Source organism: Oryctolagus cuniculus, chromosome 2 (genome assembly GCF_964237555.1).
Source record: "Oryctolagus cuniculus chromosome 2, mOryCun1.1, whole genome shotgun sequence".
NCBI lineage: Eukaryota > Metazoa > Chordata > Mammalia > Lagomorpha > Leporidae > Oryctolagus > Oryctolagus cuniculus.
In genome coordinates this window covers 131,648,225-131,667,500 of record NC_091433.1, presented here as the reverse complement: position 1 = coordinate 131,667,500, position 19,276 = coordinate 131,648,225, and the positions used below count along the sequence as shown (strand labels likewise).

Sequence of the window (19,276 nt, the reverse complement as noted above, 5' to 3'; positions counted from 1 at the left end):
GCCGTGGCGGCCATTGGAGGGTGAACCAATGGCAAAAAGGAAGACATTTCTCTCTGTCTCTCTCTCTCTCTCTCACTGTCCATTCTGCCTGTCAAAAAAAAAAAAAAAAAAAAAAAAGAAAGAAAGAAAGAAAGAAAAAGAAAAAAAGAAAGAAAAAGAGAAAAGAGCAAAAGGCTTTGTAGACTCAAATGTGAGAGAACAAATAAATTGTTGATTTAAATATTGACAGACTTCAGTAACTACACACATTCCTTAAATTTTACTAATCACACATTCATGTGTTACAATTTATTTTTCAATTTGTATTTATTTATTTACTTATTTGAAGGGCTGAGTGACAGGGGAGGGTGGAGAGGAGAGGGGAGACCTTCCATTTAGTGATTCAGTCCCCAAATGCCCGCATCAGCCAGGACTGAGCCAGATGGAAGCCAGGAACTGAGAACTCCATGTGAGTCTCCCACGTGAGTGGCAGGAACTCAAGTCCTTGAGCCATCACCTGTTGCCTTCTCAGGTGCATTAGCAGGGAACTGCATTGTAAGCAGAGATGGCAGGACCCAAACCAGGCTCTCTGAGATAGGATGCAAGTGTCCCAAGCAGCAGGTTAACCCACTGTACTACAACACTTGCACCTGTTTATTTTCATTTTGAGAGAGATGTACCAAAGTACTTGAGCCATTACTTGCTGCCCCCGCCCCCCAGAGTGCGCATTATTAGGAAGCTGTATCAGAAGTAAAGGAGCCAGAACTAGAACCTGGAGCTCCATATGGGAGGCAGAATCCCAAGTGGCTATTTAACCTATGTGCCAAATGCACGCCCCCAAGTGTTACAACTTAATGGCCACACAGCCGGGAGCCAATTCCCAGCTGATTCAGGAGGGAAAGCCAGCTGTTTGAACGTCATATGGATCTTTCTCAGAAAATGGTCACTGTGCGGCTTCTTGGCCTCTGGGCGCAGAACAAGGGCAGACAATGGTACCGCCGGCCATGACAGCGTTCTTCCTGTGTGTCCAGCACCCCCGCAGCCATTCGCCCCTCAGAGTCCATTTCGGCTCATCTCTGCTGCAGACCGCACTGTGCCGCCTCCCTCACAGGTAGGGAGATGAGGCGCAGAAAGTTCAACACTTTCCAAAGCCACACAGCTCACGCTTGGAGGACCTGGGGTTTCCTGTGGGCAGGCTGCAGCAAAACCCACGCCCTGTCCCCGGCCTCCTCTGTCGACCTATCCTGCCACGTTTGCCCCTCAGATGGGTCCTGCCTTAACTCCCTGGCGACCGCCTGGTCCCCTGGGCTCTTTGCCTTCTCTTTCTCCCTCTCCCTCTCCCTCTCCCTACAGCCTCGCAGTAACTCATGAACCCACTCCCACAGGGACCGGCTTTGGCGCTCTCGAGTATCTGCTCAACTCTGATCCCTTTCAGTGCTGTCACTAACTCTCCTTCTCACAGGGTCACAGACTACACATTCATTGTGCCCAAGACGCGGGGCAGGAGTTTAGTTGGCTCTGTGACCTCTCTGGCTCAGCCTGCTGGGGCCCGCACATGCTGCGTGGAATAAACCCGGGGCGGGGGGGGGGGGGGGGGGAGCGGGAAGTCTGCAGCCCCTGCGCCTCCTGCCGGGCGTGTCGCTTGCTGCCCTCTAGTGGCGACCCGAGGCGCTGGCCAAGCCCAGAGCGCTGGGGCGCAGGCCTCCTGAAAGTTTTAAGAGGACTGGGGTCCCTCGTGGGAGTCCTAGAGCGGGGGCAGGTCCTGAGAACACACAAACACACACACACACACACACACACACACACACACCCACGTCACATCCATCATACGCACACACCTGCACGCGGTAGGGGACAGGGTCCACCTCAGTTTCCAGGGCCTCTGCTGACCGGCTGGGCCTGGCTGTGACAGTGGTGCTTGTGTGAGAGACACCAGGATGTCAGCTCCCCCTCTCCCCCAAGCCCCTCTTCCTCCTGCATGGTCTCCTATGAGGCATCCCGGCCCGAGGGCCCACAGCCTGTGACGGCCCGTGTGGCCAGCAGGTTTGCTGTGTGTTATCCTGCCTCTCGGCTCCTGGTTCTGGAGCAGGTTAGCCAGACAGTAGGAAACAGTGCCACTGCTTCGTCCACACCATCTGTGTGCAGGCCCAGGAACCCAGGCTTCCCCAGCCTGTCTCCACACCACAGCTGCCCCATGGCCCTTGCACCCTCCTCCCACCCTTGCCCATGCCAGGGGCTACCAAGGTGGCTGGTAGAGAGCTTTCTAGTGACAAGTCCTCAGAGAGCTCTATTAGTCGCCTCAGCATTGTCTTCAGCTAAGCTACTAGGCCCGGGAGGTGTTCCTGTGTGGAGGGGTGGGCGTGGGGATGACGGGAAGGGACAGGATGAGGGAGGGGAGCAACTTGGGGCTTTCAATGCACGTGTCACAGAAGACCCTCGCATGCATGGCCCACCCCCCCCTCCCACCCCAAGCATGCACACTTGCAGCAGAGCCCTTGTCCCAGTTCTGCAACCTGCAGGGGTGGGAGGGGTAGGGGACGAGCTGGCTGATGGGGCCTCGCCCCACGCCCCCGTGCGCTGCAGGCTCTCCCTGCCTTTATTAAGCTGCTGCAGTGGTCTCCCACCACAGGACTTCCTGACGAGAAGGAACAGGCAGTCTCTTCCACAAGCCAGCACCCCCCCGCAGGGAGAACAGGAGAGGGAAAGGCGGAGTGTGTCATGGAACTCGGGCGCCTCCGGGCCAGGGAGGAAGCTAGATCTGCCTTCTCCGTCGCCATCCAGGGTCTGAGGGCCCCGCAGCTGCCTGCCCTGCCGTCTGGGAGGAAGTGTCTCCTGCTGGGCTGCTCTGGCTTCCCCTGGGGACTTTTCAGAAAAAGCCCACGCAGCTAGTTAATGTTTGTTGAACCAAGTCCTTGCTACAAACTCTCTTGTTTAACATAATAATTCCATAAAGTAGATATTATTGTCAACCTAAAGCAAGTTGAGACACACCAAAGTGTGAAAATGGAGACAAAGTGAGGAAAGCCAAGCCCAGGAAACACGGATTGTGTCTGCCCCAGGACAGAGGCTCTGTAACAGCATACAGAGACCAAAACTGCATGTGTGCACACGCGCCCGCGCACGAGGGAGAGAGAGAGAGAGAGAGAGAGAGAGAGAGAGAGAGAGAGAGAAACAGTGGGTTACCACAAATTGCTTGTTGCAATTACACTGGTTACCAAGAATAGCACAGGCTGCCCACTGGCTTTTGGTGACCTTGGGCTACACACATTTGGAAGAAATAGCAATAAGGGGCTTGTGTGATTTGCTTGAGTTGTTTAAGGGGATATATGCTTTTTCCTGAGTTACTTGCTGTCCGGATGGCATCAGCGAGTCCCCCAGGATAACCAATGCGTCAAGGCCTTGTGTGGCCCGGGCACCATCTCATTTTTCCCCGGGCTACTGGTTTTTCATGATCCTCAAATTCTCTGGCATTTATTTATTTATATGCATCCACTTGAAGGGCATAGTGACAAGAGAGACAGAGAGATTTTTCCATCTACTGGTTCACTCCCCAAATGACTGCAGCAGCCAGGACTAGGCCAGACTGAAACCAGGAGCCAGGAGCTCCATCTAGGTCTTCCATGTGGATGGTAAAGGTAGGCACCCGAACCATTATCCAGTGCCTCCCAGGATGCACTAGCAGGAAGCTGGATTGGCTGAAGAGTGGCCAGGACTCCACCCAGAGCTCTGATGTGGGATGCACACATCCCAGGCAGGCGTTTAACCCCTTGCACCGCAACACCTGTCCTTCTTATCTGGTTCTAAATTCCTTTCTCAAATTTCATATCTATTTTACACAGGAACCAGAGGCATAGAGAATTTAGGTCACAGCCAGTGAGTCTCAGGTAGGGTGACCAACTGAACTGTTATGTGCAGGACAATGAAACTAAGAAAGCTGTGGGCAAACTGGGGCAGGTCACCCAACCCCCAGTCTTCCTAGCACTGGCACTCACATGCGTAACCACCGAGGTACACGACCTCAGAATATCCCCTCTTCAGAAGCCCGTTTTTCTTTGTCTTTATTTATTTCTTCCTTTTTTTTGGTAAAAGATTTATTTATTTATTTGAAAGGCAGATTTACAAAGAGAGAGAGAGAGAGAGAGAGAGAGAGAGAGAGAGAGAGAGGGATCTTCCATCTGCTGGTTCACTTCCCAGATGACCTCAAGGACCAGAGCTGCGTTGATATGAAGCCAGGAGCCAGGAGCTTCTTCCAGGTCTCCCACATGGGTGCAGGGGCCCAAATCCTTGGGCCATCTTCAACTGCTTTCCCCGCAGGCCATCAGCAGAGAGCCAGATCAGAAGTGGAGCACCCAGGACATGAACCAGCACCCATATGGGATGCTGGCACTGCAGGCAGTGGCCTTACCTGCTAAGCCACAGTGCTGTCCCCCCTTTCCTTTTCTTTTTAAGATTTATGTTAGTTATTTTAAAAGCATAATTACAGAGAAGGAGAGAGAAACAGAGAAATCTGCCATCTTATGGTTCACTCCCCAAATGACTGCAATGTCCAGGGCTGGGCCAGGCTGAAGCCAGAAGCCAGGAGCTTCATTTGGGTCTCCCACATGGGTAAAGGGGCCCAAGGACTTGGGTCATCTTCTGCTGCTTTATCAGGCACATTAGCAGGGAGCTGAATCAGAAGCAGAGCAGCCAGGGCTTGAACCAGCCCCGATATGGAATGATGACATTGCACGTGGCAGCTTAACCCGCTACACCACAATGCTGGCCTTTCACACACACTCCTCCCAAGTCTTCTCACCTTCTCACCATGGCCCATGTGAGACCCACTTTGCCAGCTTCTTCCCTGGTAAGCACACCCATGGCCTCCTTGGGAAGCACCTCCAAGGTGTGCCTGGTGCTTCCACTGGAGGGGAGTGAGTCTGTATAGACCGTGAGGGTTTACTGCCCTGCCTCCTCTTGCCCTTTCTTCCTTCCTAACAGAACCCCTCTTTTGCTTAGAGAGGCAGTCAGCCTCCACCGAGCCAGTGGAGCAGGAAAATCTGATTTAGGGGCAGTGGGAAGCAGAAGACTAAGGCCATATGGACCAAGGCTAGTCCTCCAGGATCCCCCTGGCCTTGGCACTGTCCCTCTCCCCCCATCAGAGAAGAGAGAGCTGGGCAGTCTCTTCTCTTTCTCTGCTGTTCTTGCCTCATTCACGCTACCCTGCCTGCCATTCCACACAGAAAACTCCTATTCATTCTTTAACACCCAGCCCAAATCCTTCCTGAGCAGCCCATGGGAGGACACTCCTCCCCGTGTCCCTGGGCCCAGCACAGCACCCAGCCTCAGAGCACCATTCTTGCCCTTTCTCTCCCTATCTAGTTCCTTCCACCTTCAAGACCCAGGTACCATACAGGGAGCCTTCTCGATTGCTCCAGTCCATTCCAACTCCTTTCTTCTCTGGCCTCCTGTTTGCACCTGTTGTTCCTGGTCCTCCTTGGGCTCACTCACAGCATCCTTGTGACTTTCTCTTGCTTTTTTTTAGTTAAAACAGAGAGAGAGGAAGAGACAGAGAGAAAGAGAAAGAGATCTTTCATTCACTGCTTTACTCCCCAAATGGCCTCAACGTCTGGGCCAGGCCAGACTGAAGCCAGGAGCTTCTTCCAGGTCTCCCATGTGGGTGCAGGGGCCCAAGGATTTGGGCCATCTCCCACTACTTTTCCCAGATGCATTAGCAGGAAGCTGGATTGGAAGTGGAGCAGCCGGGACTCGAACCAGTGCCCAAATGGGATGCCGATGTTGCAGGAAGCACTTCAACCAGCTGCGCCGCAGTGCTGGCCCCTTCTTTAACTTGCCAGGAGTTCACACCTTTCCTCCCCAGCCAGTCTGGGAGGCTCTGTGTCTGCGCACCCACAGCCTGGTCAAACGCCAAGCTGGAGAGGAGGGAGGAGCCCAGAAGTCTGTGTGCTGTTGATGCTCCCAGCCTCTGTTTCTCACCCCCACTCCAGAGACCCCGGGTCAAGGGCCCATCCTTAGACAGGTCCTGAGTTCATTAGTGGGTGGGACAGGAGCAGGTTCTCCCCCTGTCCCCACGCACAGAGAGGTGGCTGTGGCCAATGGAATAGATAAGTTGGGCTGGGAGTGGTGCTGGGTTTTGCTTAATGTCCTCCCAAGTCTGAAATCTCTGAGCCCAGCACACCTGATGAGCTGCCTCCACGCTGCCTTGCTTGCCGTTTCTCCCCATCACACTCAGGGCATGGCATGGATGTGAGTCTGAAACCCCAGCCAGAGGTCCGTAAGAGGCCGGGATCAATGTGTGGCTGGGGTCAGGGCCCTGGCCTGGCTAGTGGCATGGCAGCAGCGTGTGTGCACACATGTATGTGTGCACATGTGTGTGCGTGTGTGTACTGAGGGTGAAGGTGAAGGTGATGCTAAGTGCAGATCTCTGTTGACCAATAGCAGCAGAGTGGCCTCTCTCCAGGGCTGCTCGTGGCTCCTTGCCTCCGCTGTTGGCAGCCTTGACGAGAGTGGAGCAGGCAGCCTCTCCCGTGGGAGCCTCAGGGGCAGGCCAGAGAACGGGTGTTACGGGCTTCAGAGGCTGACAGGTGACAAGCCCTGAGCCATTCACATGTCCTCACATGCTCACACCCAGAAAGGCACATACACAGAGTAGTCCCCATGCAGATGGCAGAGTAAGGCTGCAGGCGGTGCACGGGTAGACCCAGGTGCAGAGGCCCCTGGCACTCACCCCAGATGTGGGAGCCATCAGGAGGGTGCCAGACCAACACACGTGGGCCAGACCCACTGCCTTCACACCTGACGTCCTCTGGAGACACCCAGATCAATCCCCCTCCCCAGGTGGAACAAAGCCTTTGGCTGGCTTGGCATGGTGCCAACTGCTTTCCCCACCCATCACCTCCCTTCCTTGTATCCACTCAACCTTGTTTGAGGCCACCCGAGGGGAGGCTGGCTCAGCATCTGCTCCCCTGGGCCTAAGAGATGGTCAGGGCCGTGGGCTTTGGGAGACGGAGGTCAAAGCTGGAATCTGGCTTTCCACACCTTTGCGGGGTCTTGAGCCCACCCCTTCCACAGAAGGGGCATGGCTGGGGCAGAGCCTCCAGGTTTTCCCAAGGCCCAGCCCTGGTTGCTGCCCTTGCGCAGGCTGGGCACTGAGTCAGGCTTTGGACTCCCGAGGGAAAGTCTGGGCTGAGCCAGCCTGCTCTGGGGGTTCCAGCGTCCTTCTTGTGCAGGACTGTCCCACACCCTGCCCACAGGTCCCAGGCATCGGAGCACACTCTGACAGCCTCACTGCTGGCCCCTGGACACAGCTTTAGGAGCAGTCTCAGGCTCTGGTCCGCTGGCCCAGCCTGGTTGTGTGAGCCCTGAATGCTCTCCCTGGCCCTGCCCTCCCACATGGACACAGTTGGATCTGTATGACTAGGGGTATCCCCTGGGGACAGTCCCAGGTGCTGTCTGCTTGAGCCAGGCAAGCCCCCAGGGTGCTAAGCAGCAGGACTGGAGTTCGGCTGGAGGTCAGAGGCAAGCTGGTCGAGAAGCTTCTTCCTTCCCCCCTCCTGGCTGCCGATGCCACCCCAGCCACACTGTCTCACGTTGCCTCCTACATGGGCCACCCACACCAGCAGCAGAGTAGAGTGCCAGCTGCTCTGACTCCGGCACTCCTCTTGGCCTTTGGTCTACAGCCCCCTCCTCCAGATGCGCAGCAGACTGCTTCCTTGTCGTTCAGCCCAGATCACTTCCTCTGAGGGCCCCCCTTGTTTGCAGCAGCACACGGAGCCCCCATCCCATTTCCTGTTTTACCTTCCTCATTGCAGATACTATGACACAACAACAGAATCAATGTCATGTATTTTCTTCTCTTCTTTTAAAGATTTATTTATTTTATTTTGAAGGTCAGACTTACAAAGAGGGAGACATGGATTTTCCATCTACTGGTTCACTGCCTAGATGGTCACAAAGGTCAGCTCTGAGCCAGGAGCCTCACCGGGGTCTCCCACATGGGTGGTGGGGCCCAAGAACTTGGGCCATTTTCTTCTGCTTTTTCCCAGGCCTTTAGCAGGCAGTTGGACTGAAAGTGGAGCAGCTGGGACACAAATCAGTGCCCATATGGGGTGTCGGTGTCACAGGCAGTGGCTTTACCCACCCTGGTGGTCCCTTCCCTATGCTGTATATTTTCTGTGTCTCCCACTAGAAGGGAAGCTCCACGAGGGAGAGACTCAGGCCTGGTTAGTCCCAGAATTCTCAGTGCACACAAAGTAGGCATGCAGTAAGTATGCTACAACTGACACACCGTTCCAAGTGACATACATGTGCACGAGCATCCACACAGCACACACATGCACAGCCACACGTGTGCTCAGGAGCAGGGGCAGGCTTCCACGCGTGTCTCACGTGGCTTGGCTCCCTGGAGCCCAGGGGAAGTGTCATCACCCACGTTCTGCCATCCAGGCAGCCTCCAGCCGGGCTCCACTCAGCCCTCCTGGTGCTAACACGGCCTGACACGCCGGTTGCACATGAGGCCTCTAGTGGAAGCAGCTGAGAGCCCACCACCATTGCTGTGGCTGCTAATTGGCTCTGTGATGGGCCTTGGGTCACCGCTCGGTCAGCCATGGCTGATACCGTCTTCCCACTTGTCTCAGGAAAGGCACTGCTGTCCCCTCCACTCAGGCCTCAGCCGGCTACTGAACCGCACATGCCTGGCCATGTGGGACTCTGATGGCAGCCCCCACTGCACGCCCTCTTCAGAGAGAGCTCACTGGGCAGGCCTGGCCTCGGGGCGGGTGGCCATCCGAGGGGCGTGGGTGACAACTGGAGGATGAGGAAGAGCCTGTCCAGGGGTCTGATGTGCCTCCATGGACAGGACATCTTCTAGGTCAATCCTGGCTCTCCCTCGGGGGTTCTCTGAGAGTGCACAGCCCCTAACTGGGGGGCAGGGGGCAGGGCCGTGTTCTGAAGGGTGGGACAGGAAAGCCGCTAACTGGCATCCCATCCTGGACCCTCCCCTGAGCCTGCGAGTCTGGTCTCTGAGCTGCTAGGCACCCCCACCCTGTTTCCAGGGACTCCGGCTGCTGTCAGAGAGCAGCTGCGGCTCTGCGGCTCTGTGGCCCCGGGGAAGGTGAGGCGGCTTGCCCTCAGCCCAGGCTGGGACCTTCCGTGGGGACTGGCGTCCCTGACCTTCCTCCCAGTGGGGTTGAGGGCACAGAAGGGGGCAGTACCTGGACCGGGAGAAACCTCAAGACTTGGCTTCCTGGGGCCGGCGCTGTGGCATAGCAGGTAAAGTCTCCACCTGCAGTGCCAGCATTCCATATGGGCGCTGGTTTGAGTCCTGGCTGCTCCACTTCCAATCCAGCTATCCAGGGATAGCAATGGAAGGTGGCCCAAGTCCTTGGGCCCCTGCACCCACGTGGGAGACCTGGAAGAAGCTCCTGGCTCCTGGCTTCAGATTGGTACAGCTCCGGCCATTGCAGCCAATTGGGGAGTGAACCAGCAGATGGAAGACCTCTCTCTCTCTCTCTGCCTCTCCTTCTCTCTCTGTATAACTCTGACTTTCAAATAAATACATAAATCTTAAAAAAAAAAAGACCCGGCGCCGCGGCTTACTAGGCTAATCCTCCACCTTGCTGCGCCGGCACACCGGGTTCTAGTCCCGGTTGGGGCGCCGGATTCTGTCCTGGTTGCCCCTCTTCCAGGCCAGCTCTCTGCTGTGGCCAGGGAGTGCAGTGGAGGATGGCCCAAGTGCTTGGGCCCTGCACCCCATGGGAGACCAGGAGAAGTACCTGGCTCCTGCCATCGGATCAGCGCGGTGCGCCGGCCGCAGTGTGCCGGCCGCGGCGGCCATTGGAGGGTGAACCAATGGCAAAGGAAGACCTTTCTCTCTGTCTCTCTCTCACTGTCCACTCTGCCTGTCAAAAAAAAAAAAAAAAAAAAAAAAGACCTGGCTCCATGCAGGATGCCCATCTACTCTGTTACCACCTCCAGAGCCCAACTGGTACCCCTTTACAATCTTGCCAGATCCAGGTGTTTTAATGGCCCACACATCCTCCTAGTTTGACACAGAAATACCCTCCCCCATCTCCAAGCCATCCTGAAATCCTGCCTCCTCCAGGAGGTCTCTGTCACTGCATGGCTTTCCTAGCCTTGTAACCCGTGGTTCCATCCTTGCCCATCTGCCCCCATCAGGGGGCTGCAGAGCTCAGGGCAGAGTTTGTGGGGGCGTGTGTCTCCTGTCCTTCTTCCTCCAGAGCCCCAGGTGGGCGTCATCACTGAGAACACCCCCCTTCCCAGGGCAGCAACCTCAAGGGCCTGCCTTGGGATGGGACCCCTCACGCACCACAGGTTGTTGCACCCAGCTCCAGAGCAGCTCTGACGTTGGCCTGGTCCCTGTTCTGGTCTGGAGCATTGAAGGCCACCTCGCTGTTCCTCTGCAGGGGCCAGAAAAGGCCGGGGTAGGTCAAGGTCTCACTGAAACAAAGCCTGGGAGAGACTCTGGGCTGCCTCTGGGGAAAGGGAAGAGGAAGGAGGGGGAAGGGAGCCAGAGCTCCACTTGGTTCACCTTTCTCAGCTTCAGGTGTCCTGCAGGGGGGAGCTGGGCCCCCAGCTGCTGGTGTTTCCACCCCAAGGGAAGTAAAGCCCAGGCCTGGGACATTGAGTGAGGCTCCTGGGGAGCTGAGAAATCCTGCAGCCTTTGAATAGGATATAACATTTATAAAAAAGAAAAGAAACTGACCAAGAATAGAAACTATACTTTTAGGCAAAGGATGTTTGGCACAGTGGTGAATACACTGCCTGGGACACCCATATCCCATATCTGAATACCTAGGTTTCGAGTCCCGCTGTGCTTCCGGCGAATGTGTTCCCCTGCAGTGTTGTGGGGGGCTGGGGTCTTAATATGTCTATTCCAGGGCCTTGCCATGCACAAAGACAGGAGTTCTTAGTGCTGTCATAAATAAAGTAAATTTTATTCAGAGGGTGAGAAAGCGAACACATGCACACACAGGTGAGCATGGATTGCCCCACACAGAGAAATACCCGTCATGAGTGGGCAGTGGACCCCAAAACAAAAGGGGTGGTGGAAGGGAAGGAGAACGAGCACCCCAGAACCCCCTTCAGTCGTGGTCTCCAGTGGGAGAGGGGGCTCTCCCCAGTTGTTGGCCTCTTTCATGAGGTGGGAGGGTGTATCTCCGTGGGCATAAAGACACCTGCGAGTTTTATGATACTGCCATCAAATTCCTCGTGGATCTTAATATACATATTTCCATGGCACCCTCTCCCCCAGATCCTGGATGATACATCCCGGGGGGGGGGGACGTGGGGGGGGGGATGTTCTGATTGGCAATTAGAAGGATAATATTACACATGGAGTGAGGGCTTGTGACTTCCAGCTCAGCAGACCTAACCAGCTACTTGCCTATCCCATATCAGGAGGCAGCGGGTGATGCCGCAAGTACTTGGGTCCCTGGCACCCACATGGAATACCACATGGAGTTCCTGGCTCCTGGCTTCTGCCTGGTGCAGCCCTCGATGTTGGAAGATATCTGGGGAGTGAACCAGTGGATGGAAGATTCACTCTCTCTCTCTCTCTCTCACACACACACACACACACTTGCCTTTGTTTGTTTTTTAAGTTAATTAATTTTAAAAAAATATTTATTTATTTACTTATTTGAAAGTCAGAGTTACACAGAGAGAGAAGGAGAGCCAGAGAGAGTGAACGAGAAAGAGGTCTTCCATCTGCTGGTTCACTCCTCAGATGGCTGCAATGGCTGGAGCTGTGCGGATCCAAAGCCAGGAGCCAGGAGCTTCCTCTGGGTCTTCCCATGCAGGTGCAGGGCCCCAAGGACTTGAGCCATCTTCTACTGCTTTCCCAGGCCATAACAGGGAGTTGGATTGGAAATGGAGCAGCCAAGGACTCAAACCGGCGCCCATATGGGATGTTGGCACTGCAGGAGGAGGCTTTACCCACTATACCACAGTACCAGCCCCTGATTAACTAATTTTTTAAAAAAGATTTATTTTATTTATTTTGAAAGACAGAGTTACAGAGAGAGGTAGAGAGAGAGAGGTCTTCCATCTGCTGGTTCACTCCTCAGGTGGCTGCAATGGCCAGAGCTGTGCCAATCCAAAGCCAGGAGCCAGGAGCTTCTTCCGGGTCTCCCACGTGGGTGCAGGGGCCCAAGGATTTGGGCCACCTACCACTGCTATCCCAGGCCATAGCAGACAGCTGGATCAGAAGAGGAGCAGCCAGGACTCAAACCGGCGCCCATATGGGATGCCGGTGCTTCAAGCCAGGATGTTAATCTGCTGTGCCACAGCATCAGCCCCTAATTTTTAAAAATAAATCATGGGGGCTGGCACTGTGGCGTAGTAGGTAAAGCTGCTGCCTGCAGTGCCAGCATCCCATACGGGCGCCGGTTTGAACCCAGGCTGCTCCTCTTCTGATCCAACTCTCTGCTATGGCCTGGGATAGCAGTAGAGGATGGCTCAAGTCCTTGGGGCCCTGCACCCACGTGGGAGACCCAGAAGAAGCTCCTGGCTCCTGGCTTTGGATCGGCACAGCTCTGTCCATTGCAGCCATCTGAGGAGTGAACCAGCAGATGGAAGACCTCTTTCTCGCTCACTCTCTCTGGCTCTCCTTCTCTCTCTGTGTAACTCTGACTTTCAAATAAGTCAATAAATAAATATTTTTTAAAAATTAATTAATCAACTTAAAAGACAAAGGCAAGTGTTTTCCCTTTCTCTCTCTCTCTCTGCCTCTCCTTTTCCGTGTAACTCTTTCAAATAAAATAAATTAACCTTTAAAGAAAAATCATGCTTCTAGCTGGATTATCCTTAAAATCTCCCTATGGGATTACTGAGTTATTATTGAGCTTCCAGGATCATAAAGCTGTGATCCTGTAAATCTATATTCTTTTCCAGAGTTTTCCAAACTGGAATGAAGACAAAACATGTGGAATATTTAGGGAAAATGTATTGGAAATTTAATACCCCCTGAAATACAAGACTATCACTGTGCACATAACCTTGACTTTCAGCCGTTAAGGAGGACAAAACAAGGTTATCTGTTTAGGGTTTCTGGCCCTTACTGTATGGATGGGCACTATGACTCAAAATAGGGGTGAGGCCGGGGGACTTTCAAGGACTCCATGTTCCAGGGATCACAAGAAACCTTTGTTCTAGAAGCACCAGTTAACATCTCCCAAGGGAACATGGCTTGGGGAACCCTGCTGACTCCGTCTGCAGACCGCACTGTTCTGCTATGGTCGTGTGTGTAAATCCTGCTCTCCTCAGCTTTGGAAGACAGTTCTGTAAAACTGAGAACTGAGCACTCCTGAAAACACGCACAGCATGGATCCCCGGGGTCACTCCCTTGATTGCTCTAGCACCCCTCTCCGGAAGGGATTTCTTCACGGTGTGCAACCCCTCTCATTTCTAAAACTGAAAGTCTCGTGTCCCAGGAACTCCTTCAGTCCCAAGAAAACCGGACTGTTGGTCTTGCTGTTCTTTTGCAGGTCTTGGAACAGGATAGGCTGCGAGGAGGCCAGGCTGCAATCTGAGACCCATATGGCCCCTACAAGGAAACTTTCCACTGATGAAGCTACCGGCCAGCCCTTCCTCTTCCTTCTGTCCTGTCTCCTGCCTGTCCCTTGGGCAGGTAAGAAAGGGAGGGAAGCCACCTGGCCTGACCTCCCACCTGCCATGCAAGACACTGAGGGTTCCCTGAGGACCCCTGCCCCGCCTGTCCCCTGCCTCTGGCACCAGCCTTCCCCCACTCTCCCTGCTTCACTCGAAGCACCCTCCTGCCCCCTCCCTCTGCCTATCTGGCTCCCTACAGTCTTTGGAGACCCAATACCATCCAGGGAGCCTTCCCAGTTGCTGCAGTTCATTCCAACCCCTTTCTTCTCTGGCCTCCTGTTTGTTCCTGGTCCTCCTTGGGCTCACTCATAGCTTCCTTGTGACTTTCTCTTGCTTCTTTAACTTGTCAGGAGTTCACACCTTTCCTCCCCAGCCATTCTGGAGACCCCAAAACTGCGTACCCACAGCCTGGTCAAACGCCGGACTGGGCATGAGGGAGGAGCTCAGAGGTCTGAGTGCTGTTGACGCTCCCAGCCCCTGTCTCTGACCCCCACTCCAGAGACCCTGGGTCAGGGGCCCGTCCTTAGACAGGTCCTGAGGGCATCAGGTAGATGGCAGCAGGCTTCCCCACCACACTTGCAGAGGCACTGGCGGACAGCGGAACTGATCAGCTGGAGCGGAGGGTGTGAGTCCTCTGGAGGGAGCTCAGGCTGGAAGCTGAGCCCTCCCAGCAGCTGGCAGGGAGTGGCACAGCCAGTCAGGGCAGCCGCCTGCCCCGGAACACGTACCCCAGCCTCTGCTTGCCTTCACTCTCCCAACTTGCTCTGCCAAGCCCCAACGTTTCTACTCCCCACACAGTCCCTTCCTTCCCTGGAGGCCCTGGCTCAGTTCCAGACTTGGCATCCACTGGGCCATCCTTGCCAGACTTAGTTCCAGGAGCTGAGAAGATGGCCCCAGAGAGGCCCTCTGTCCTGCCTTCCCACTTCTTCCAGGGAGACTTCCTGGCAGAGGCCCATGTGGTTGTATGACTGCTACTGCACTTGCCCTCATCCCTGGACAGCAGCTGGTGCTGCCAGAGGTGGTGACCAACCCCGAGAAGGGTCTTTCTGCCCAGGCCCTCCCCCTCAGAGGTCTGAGCACCCAGACGTGCTCTGGTCCTGGTCAAGCTCTGGTCTCTACCTCTTCTGGTCATGCGGAGGTGCCCACACCCACACTCCCAGGAGGCAGCCCCTCTGTGCCCGATGACAGATGGCTCATTCATGGGGGCTGAAAAGTTGATTGCAAAACGCAAACTTTCTCATTTCCCAGGTCCTTCTGGGAAGCTCAAGGATCTCAGATAAGAAGCTATGACTTTATAGCCCTTATTTACAGTACATGGGTTTTTGTCTATATAGTTCAATAAAAAGAAATATGCTGGCCGGCGCTGTGGTTCACTAGGTTAATCCTCTGCCTGCGGCGCCGGCACCCTGGGTTCTAGTCCTGGTCGGGGCGCCGGATTCTGTCCCAGTTGCTGCTCTTCCAGTCCAGCTCTCTATGGCCCGGGAAGGCAGTGGAGGATGGCCCAGGTCTTTGGGCCCTGCACCCGCATGGGAGACCAGGAGAAGCACCTGGCTCCTGGCTTCGGATTGGAGCAGCTCCGGCCATTGCAGCCAGTTGGGGAGTAAACCAGCAGATGGAAGACCTCTCTCTCTCTCTCCCCCTTTCCTCTCTCTGTGTAACTCTTTCAAATAAATAAATAAATAAATAAATCTTGAAAGAAAGAATGGGAGTGTGGGTATAAAAGGGCAGCAGGAGGCATCTGGTAGAGATGGGAATGTTCTGTGTCATGGTGGTGGTAGAGGGGTACATGGACCTGCACATGTGATACACACACAACAACAGAGATAGACAGATCTGCAGAAATCAGAAAAATGGAGGACTGGACCTGTGTCAATATCCAGTCATAACCTTGTCTTGTAGTTGTGCCAGATGTTACATTGGGGGAAACAGATCTCTCAGAAGTACAAGTGTTTGTTACAACTGCATGTGAGTCTACAATTGTCTCAGTGAAAATTACAATTAATTAATTACTTTTGAGGGGCAGAATCAGAGACAGAGAGAAAAAGCTCTCACACATTGAAAAAGCTCTCACACATCCCATGTGGATGGTGGATGGCAGGGACCCAACTACTTGAGCCATCACCTGCTGCCACACAGGGTACACATTAGCAGGAAGTTAGAAAAGAGAGAACTGAGACTTGACCCCCTCCGAAATAGGATGTGGGAGTCCCAAGGGTCCTAATTGCTGTACCAACTGCACTGTGGCTGGAACATCTTGAAAGACAGAGCATTCATGACAGCTATCTATACCTGCTGTGCTCTCTGCACTTTGGGGGCCCCAGGAACCCCCTTCTGGGTTAGTCATGAAGAGCCCTTCCCCTGCTATGCAGCGACCAGCCTGAACACCACCTCCACCCCTGCACAGGCAGCCCCTCACCCCTCTCTTTCACTGTGGGAAAGTCAGCTCTGGCTGCTGTCCCCTTCCTCATCTCAGATCACCCACAGGGGATTATAGCACGCTCTTTGCTTGCATCCCTCCCCTGGGCTCCTGCTCTGCCCTGTCCCTTTAGCACTTCTTTATCTCCTGCCTGGTCATTGCCTTGCCATCTAATTGTCTCCCTGCTCCAAGCTCTCTCCTCCCATTTGTCCACCTGCCAGATCAATTATTCTAAAGCACAGTGTTGAGGTCACACGTTACTGGCAGCTTCCTAGAGTAAGACAGGTTAGGGCTCCATCACTCTGAGGCCCCCTGACCACAGTCCCAGTCCTACTTCCCCAGTTCACATTTTCACTTCTCTTACACCCCACACCCCTCTTTCTTTCCCCAGTATGTTCTGCAATTTGTCTCTGCTGTGGAATTTGCTATCTCCCCCCTTTAGTATGCAATGGCACATTTACTACCCCTAATGTGTGTGGCACAGTGATTTCTAGTTTATAAGCACTCCCCAGACTGCCTGGCACTAAGGTTAGAACTGGAAATTCAGTGGTGAGTTAAAAAGATATGGCTGTACTTCATGAGCTAAGTCAACATAATCATTAGGTTAGTTCTCTGCTCTCAGATCATAACTGGAATTAGCAGGAGAGGGATTTCTCACTGTCGCTCCTGCCACCCCACCCCCCTGCGACTGTAGCACCTCTGGGGTCACAGGGACAACATAAAGGAGACAGGAAGCAGGACTGTGGCTTGTAGGAGACTTCAGCAAGCTTGCGAGCATCACAGGAACCCCTGCTGGGACGCTGCAAGTCCAGTGCAAAGGGACAGCAAGCTTTTGCAAAGTTATATGGACGCTAACGCATCCCAGCATCATTTGTTTCCTTCCCATGTATGCTGCCGGAGATGTCTGCTCAGAGGTTCTGGCCTTCACACGAGAAGGAATTCAGAAGTGAGACAGACAGGAGTGGTAAGCGAGGCAGCAACGCTTAAAGAAGACAAGTGCACCTGACAGAACAGGCGGTCCTGCAGAAAAGGACTGGCAGCCTAGTCTGTGCAGACTGGAGTTTTCATGGACATGAGTCTGAGTCCCCTGTCTCTTCTCCACTCCTCCCTCTTCTGGAAAATTGGGGGTATAGAGTTTTCTGGATGTGGAGCTCCCCTCCCCCACCCCAGGACCTTAGCAACCTGGTGCTACTGCGCTGAACAGCCCTGTTGGTGCTGGGCAGGGGCAGTGCCCCCAGGCTGTCCCCAGGGAGCAGGCTGACAATCCCCTCCCAGGTTACTGAACAAGAGCAATGACTTTAGGTGTCATTGCTGGTTTGCTCTCAGGGCTTGTTTCCTCATTCCGTTCTACAAAAATTCATTTTTCTTTAAAAATTCTCATTTTCTTTGGCCTCTCTTACACACATAGGCTAATGTCTACCTAGCTGCCTTAACAATTACAGTAACTGCCCACACCCCTAATAAGCAACACCTATTATTTGTGTGAGCCTAGGCTGATTTCAATTGTAATATATGGTTAGAAATCTCTATCACTCCTGTAAGGTTTTTGGGATGATTAAACAAGATAAAGAAAGAGCCGTATAGAAGTGTAACATACAATGGTATTGTTATTGATATTTTATTCAATGCAGTGTTCTTTAAATCAATCATATGGACATTATTTATTTCATAAATAGGCACTCAGTGACTGAAATATTCTAGTCTGATTGGGTAGGAAACAAGACAGTACAGTTCTGTACTAACAAAATCTGAGTCATGAATATGAATTACATAGGAAATTTAAAATTTTCTACCAGCTACACTAATAAAGAGGAGATAGGCTAAATTAACTTTAATAACATATCTTTTTAAAAAGATTTATTTATTTGAAGGGCATAGTTAAAGAGAAAGAGGGAGAGACAGAGGGAGATAGTCCATCCACTGGTTCACTCCCGAAATGGCCATAATCCTCCAAGGCTGGGCCAGGCTGAAGCCAGGAGCGAGAAGCCAGGAGCTTCATCCAGGTCTCCCACACAAGTACACAGCCCCAACTACTTGGGCCATCCTCTGCTGCTTTATAGGCACATTAGCAGGGAGCGGGATCTGAAGTGGAGCAGCTGGGACGCAAACCCATACCCACATGGGATGCCAGCGTTGCAGGCAGTGGTTTAATCCACTAAAGCCACAAAACCAGCCCCAAAATATATCATTTTAACCCATTAAATCCAAAGTGTTAGTTCAATGTGTAATTCATTTACAGGGGTTTGAAAGTTTTTCTGCCAAGCGCCATTTGGATACTTATGAAATCATTTGTGGGCCATACCAAATTATCTCAGCTTAAAAATTAACCTGCTATAGATTTATTAAATTTCAAATTCTACCTGTGGTTGCCTTGGCAGGGCCAGACCAAATGATTTGCAGGACTTCCATAGTCCACGGGCCAGATATTCCCCATCCTGGATTTAAATAATGAGACATCATAGGTTCTTTTTTGGTTCTAAATCTTTGAAATCCTTGGTGTATTTTGCAATGACAATGCATCTTATTTTGTACTAGCCACATTTCAAGTGCTCAATAGTCACACGTTAGTACTGTCAATAAAGATAATTAAGGTCTGTGCTATGCTTTACAGTTTCCCAAAGGCTGTTCCTGCTGGCCCTGGAAGGTGGATGTCTGTCATCTCCATGTTACAGATCAGAAGCAGTAGCAACTGCATACAATTCACCCAAGATCATCGTGCTAGCCAACAGTGAACTTACGCCTTGTTTTCAAACCTAGGCACTTTCCTTTTTGCTTTCTTTTCTAATCAAGCAATACTAAGGCAAACTTATTCTCATGCATATGATGATATTTGGAAAACCTTGTGGAGAAATGGAAATAAAGATAAGTTTACTTTGGTGCAAAATATTGAAATCCAGGCATATTTTTTCATAGCGTGCATACTGTTAACTTTTTCAAGGCTGTGATACAGGTCCCAAGGCTCTTTGCACTAGTGCAGAGAAGGAACAGTTCTTTCAAAATCCACCTACAGTCCCATCTCCTCTGAAAGTCTCACCCAGTTTAGTACCACCAGAATCTATTACCTCTATTATTCGAAAAATGCGTGTGTTGGATTGAGTACCTACCAGCTCTAAATAAAAAATATATAGACGGGCATAAAAGTCTTACCTCTCTCTCTAACGTACCACCCCAATTTTTATCCTTGTGAATTATCTAGTGCTTCAGCGGCCCAAATAGGTAGGAGTTGCAGAGTCCTGTGTGCTAGCAGAAAAAGCA

The 19,276-nt window shown here is 52.7% G+C and overlaps 1 protein-coding gene across 1 annotated transcript in view; it reads left to right on the top strand.

The window, feature by feature from the left end:
* Positions 1-18,905, top strand: part of ANKRD53 (ankyrin repeat domain 53) — a 37,030-nt gene extending 18,125 nt beyond the window's left edge. Inside the window, exons 7-8 of the mRNA XM_008254266.4 lie at positions 13,482-13,624; positions 18,633-18,905. The gene's annotated coding sequence lies outside the window, so the exon portion shown is untranslated. The remainder of the gene's footprint in view (positions 1-13,481; positions 13,625-18,632) is intronic.
* Positions 18,906-19,276: the final 371 nt, after the last annotated feature.